Genomic DNA, 6,025 nt, shown 5'->3' with positions numbered 1-6,025 from the left:
AAAAAGGGATAAATTCATGCTCACATGAAATATGAAAAGAAAATTTTAATGGACTTAATGCACAGGTTCGGTTCATGAGTACAACGAGCGCGAACGATTCCTCGAAACTTTCTCCCATGTCCCATACTATCTTATAAATGTGTTATCTTTCTTCTCCCACAGAAGATTGTAGACATTAAATAAGGTTACGAATGCCTTGCGCGGCAATAACGAGCAACAGTGGAGAAATATATATATATATATATATATATATATATATATATATATATATATATATATATATATATATATATATATATATATATATTGCGCGAATCTAGTATTTTTACTGAATCTATCATGCATTGCATGGCGACACTGTACCATATCATGACTGTGTTCAATATTCAAAATAAAACAAGTATCATGAAAATACAAAAACAATGTTGTTGGACATTTTATGTTGAAACAGCTTTTTCCATAACTGATTGAAACCTAATTTTGACACAGAAGTATAATTGTAATCACAAAGCCGAATAAGAAATTTGATATGTTTCAGTTATTTCATTTTTGAGTTATCTTGTTTACATACATGTGAAAATGCAGATTGACGAAAGGTTAATCCCTTGTTGTATTTGTCTTAGAATTTGAAAGGTGTCTTCAACCCTTTTCGGGGCGGTGGTCGCAAAAAAGGACGCCAATTTTAAAATTTTCTATAAAAAAATATTTTTGGCTTTGAAATTCCAAAAATTGTTGGAAAATAGCTTTTAGTCTCCTTTTAGACAAATAGATGGCAGCACGAGCATTATTCACTTCTTTTATGCATTAATAACTCTGATTTTTTGTATCAAATTTGGAATTTTTTTAACCTTCAAAGAAATGAAATTTTATCAGTATGAAACATCCATTTTCTTACAATATCCACGAGGTTTTAAATCATGATTTTGTTTAATCTTCAAATTAATTTAAGAACGAACCAAATAGGCTAATTCACAGGTGTCTTCATTTGAGGTTTGTTTAGTTTAGTTTAGTTATATTAATGTCCCTTTGTAAAGCAACACAAGGGCTATTTCTTCATTTGAGGACACCATCCGTCTATATGTTCTGCTATATTATTTATTTATTCGCTATTTTTTTCTGTAAATATTTAGTTTTGTACAGCTGTAATTTTTTATTTAAACTTTTTATCATAATCATTGTTATTGCATTCAGCATGTAAAGATTGTACAGTGGAAGACAAAAAAAAAAGTTCAATATATGCCCATCAAGTGTCCCTTACGAAAATATTTGCTGTAAAGCATTAAAAAAAATGTGCACAAAACACGAACAATGTGTAAAACAATAATTTCCCATCATGTATTAGACGAAAAGACACTCCAACATGCTTAGAGAAATATCATGCCAAATTATAAGTTATTTTTAATTTTGTTATTTAATTTGATATTTTTCACTTTATTAATTAATAAAATTTAAATGTAAATATCTATTTTTAGAATTTTAATTAGAAAATTTTTATTCTTAGTTGTTAGAATTCTTAGTTTTAATTCTTGTTATTAAATTATAGTTTGTATTAAACTGTAGTAGTTCTTATCTTTTAATTATTCATATTTATAAGATTTAGTTTAGAATTTCTGAAGTAAATATATTATATTATGTATATTTAATATTTTAAACTACCTAGAACATGAATAGAAGCGTCTATAAACCTAGAATATTCATAATTACTGCTGTTGACATAAGGAATTTACGTAATTATTTCGAAAGATTTTCTTACACAGAGATGCTCTAGACGGGAGGTGTCCTAAAATGAGGACATCACTACGCAGGAAAGGAAGGAAGTTAAAATTTTTTTTGACTGCAAAATCTATGTGTATACAAATTATTAATCACATTGAATGCGCTTTTTCTTTATATTTCAAAAATTTTAATGCCTCACGCCGGAAATGGTTAATGTTAAATGTGCACACCAAATTTTATTTATTTTGATTTTTTCGTTTTGTAGTTATCGTATTAATTTATATTTGAGTAACCGGACTTCCTCTGAACAGATTTTGTTCAAAATGTAATAGAAATATGCAAATTTGAAGATAAAGACCGTTAAGTATGTTGTGTATAAAAATAATTAGAATATGTGCAATAGAATTTTTTGTAGTGTTTTGCTTTTTGTGGCAATTTTTACTATTTTTCACACAAATTGACACATTTACAGAATCTCAATTGGCATCAATATTTTTCCTTATTTGCAATCACATTGATCGAGAAAAGGAAATGAAATAGCTCATTAGAGGGATTTTTCAAAAAACTGTCTCCGTAGATAGAGTGAAACCTTAGTTTTGAAATTTCGATGGTCCAGGAAATTCTCTACAGGATTTTTTTGAAGTGGTAATTAATTGTTTAGGAATTTATGTTTAGATCAATAAAAAGTGTCGATAAGTAAGCCATCAAAATTCTATTGCAATTATAGAAATAAAAGAACAGGAAGAATTCGTATTTCTATATCTACTAATAATCAAGAAAAATGATTCTGATACGTTGAAACTCTGCAGGACAGATTGTTAAATCAAGAACTACCAAATTTTTCACAGATATGGAAGGTGAGAAAGTTCTCAAGAAGGGATTGTTTTTGAAGATGTAATCACTTAAATATTAAGCTAAATTCTGATTTATTTTCATCATAAAAACCAACCATTTTGATGCAAACAATACTTTTTTTCATCAAAAGTATTAAAGCATAAAAATGAGTTTTTCACCATCTAGAAGTAAAAAAATTGTCTTTTCGAAGATAATACAATTTTTTACACAATTTGGATTTTAATAAATGTTTTAAATATATTTTATAGTATATTCCATTGCTTCGTTGCATTATTGAAAACTTATTGATTAGTTTTCATTGTCATTACAAATATTTTATTCTGGATTTTTTTCATCGTTCTTGATGAAAATATCAAAATAAAACTTTTCATTCACGTTGAATAAATTTCTATTTAAGTCATATTTTAGATAAAAATTTTGAATTTTTTTTTTTGTATTTACATTTAAAGCTTAACATCAGAAGTAAGCAATGATCAAATTTTTTTTAATTTGCTTATTATTTAAACATGACTGCCTTTTCCTGTGATATAAAGTAATATACAAAGATGTATTATGACTCTTTTAGGTTGAAAATTGCATCCTAATTGAAGTTCACTGAATTTTTTGTTGAATCAGAGAAAATTTTTCGAATTACGAAAAAATTCAAGTTATCCTTTGAGACAATATATGTAGGACTCAGGAATCACTACTATTTTAGAATCACGCACATTTAATTACATTTAGGACGGACAATTACATTAATAAAATTGTCCATTAAACATATTTCAGAATATTAAACAGATTTCGTCGAATATGTCGCAGGATTAATTTACATGTTAATATCGCAGTCATTGCATGGCAATATTCGTCGTTTCGGCAGCTGCATTCATCGTCTCACAGCTCTCGTCCAGACCTACGTCGCGTCCTTCGTTCAGAGATCCGTCTAACAAGCATCAACACCTGTTGACCAGCAGATGGCGCTCGTCACCAGTCGTTCGTCACTACATATATAAATTATAAAACTTATATTGTAATATACAATGAATTTCAGTACTGACTGATTCTATTTTCTATCTTTCTATTTTTAAAGAACATGTTTAGTTTCAACTAGAAATCTATTGGAATGGTTGAAGTTTAATCACTTTCACTTCCATCGCAAATTAAAATTCATGTTATAGACGAGATGAATAAAAATTAGACAGATGGAAGACAGATATAAGAGACTGGTATAATGGAATGAGAAAATAATATGAATTACATATATAAAAATGTCATGTTTGGAAATATTTTGTTGATGGAACCATTCAGAGAAAACTACGGAAAAGATTTAATTGAAACTTTAGCAACTATTAATCCCTGCGAACCAAGTGATAATCTAAGGAGGCCAATTAATTGATAAAACTCAAGTATAATTCAAGAAATTTTCATTTATTTTAGGTGCATTCTTTCATGCAAATTTCAAACTCGCATTAATCGATACTTTATGAATGATTAAGAAAGTCATATTTCTCAGTCAGAAAAAATATCGTAAAAATATATTCCTTTATATTTTTTATTCTTTTGTAAATCTAAAATAAAATATGAAAAATTGGAAACATTTCTAATTGCATTTGAGTAAATTTATAATTTTTTTGTGCTATATCCAGTGGCGTACAGGAGTATAAAAGATTTTTTTTTTCTTTTTCTTTGAAAGGATATCTTATAAGCCATGATTTTTAGCTGGAGCTATTTTACTAGTTATTTTTATTTGATCTCGTATATTTTAATTCTAACAATAATTAATAGCAACTAAAAACTAATTAGCTAAATAAATAACCAAATAAATATATAAACCCAAATAATTCAAATTTCAGGAAAATTACAATGAATAAACATTTTTGGTTAAGCACAGTCAAGTTTTTGAAATGAAAAAATGAATTTATATTTAATTAATTCTTGTGTTAGTCAATTATATTTTTTTAAATGTTGCTATTCCTAATAGAACACTTGACAGGTGGCCTAATAGAAATGGTAATAATTATTAACCATAAAGAGAAAATTTGTTGTTTAAGTGATTAACTTCAAAGAATACTACAAAGAATAGAATTAATGACCGTCTACAAAGGTACCGATTAACTCGCTGACTACTGAATTCCTGGATGACTTTTCAGTGGAAATTGTTTGATAATTTTACTGAAAGGAAAAGAAATCAATAAAAACTTTGTTAAAGGACAGCAATCATCGTTGAGAAACATACTTTTATTATTGAATAAAAATCGTTCATGAGAAGCATTTAGTTAAGAATGAATGCAGCATTAAACATTCTTTTTCAAGATAATTCCAATTTATTTTGTCATGATACATCAAATCCATTTAATCTAATTTATGTTTTAATATACTGTAATGATGACATACTATTAAAATTACTTTAGCTAGAATTTTGTGTCATAAATAGAGCAGAAGCACTTCATCCTTTGTCTACTTATTATTATTATTACTGTTATTATTATTTCATTTTGTTGCTAAGTGATATGTGTTTTCCTTCACCCATTTCATAGGTTAATAAAATTTATAAATAAAAGGAATAGAGCAGATAAAAGGTAAAAAAAATTAGAAATGTGACCTTTAACCTTTTTTTTTATGATGTATGATTACGATGATGGATTATCACAAACGAAAAATATTAAAAATCAAAAAGGTAGGAACACCCGAATTCAGAAAGACATCACTAAAAGATGGAACTTTAAAATTTACTTCATTTTATGTGAAGAATTAGGTATTTAACCTTTGTTTACACTTTTTGCTATTCAAATGAAAATTTCTTTGAAGATGATATATTACTCCTGTAAATGTTCTACCAAAAATGAATAATTCAAATTGTCATTGAATTGTAATCAGAAAGGCATAGTATAAGAAAACGATGATAATTATTTTGACACTATGTATGTTTGCTGCACAGTTGCTGATTTTGAATGATTGTCATTTTTCTTCGGTTCGTTTCTGTCAGTTTTCATTTGGCAAATTTGTCTTATTTTTGTTTTGTCTTCATTCATAGAAACTTGCCTGAAAAGTTCACTTTTGTGCCCCCCCCCCTCAAATAAACATACTTGATAAACAACCATTTTAATCTATCATCTATTGCCTAGAAAATTTTCTGCTTTATTAGTGGGTCACGAACAAAGATGATCGGAAAAAAGAATTTTGAAGGATATTTCTTGTCATGCAGTGCTCTTTCGAAATAACTTTGTTCAGATTAGATATAGCTAATTTTACTTAATTTTGTAAAGAGTTAAGTAAAAGTTTAAAGATGCCTTGAAATGTCTTTTTTGCTACCTAATTTAAATGTATCAGCCGTATAAATATATATGAATGCTTATTCTTCAAAATTAATATAGCTATTTGTACCATAATGAATTGATTACAGAGGTCAAATTGCTATAATTATTTTTTTTTTGTTGCTACAAGAGTTAAGCTGTTGCACAATTCCATTCAAATA

Source organism: Argiope bruennichi, chromosome 1, assembly GCF_947563725.1.
Source record: "Argiope bruennichi chromosome 1, qqArgBrue1.1, whole genome shotgun sequence".
Classification (NCBI taxonomy): domain Eukaryota; kingdom Metazoa; phylum Arthropoda; class Arachnida; order Araneae; family Araneidae; genus Argiope; species Argiope bruennichi.
The sequence above is the reverse complement of the archived record's forward strand: the minus strand, read 5'-3'. Positions refer to the sequence as shown.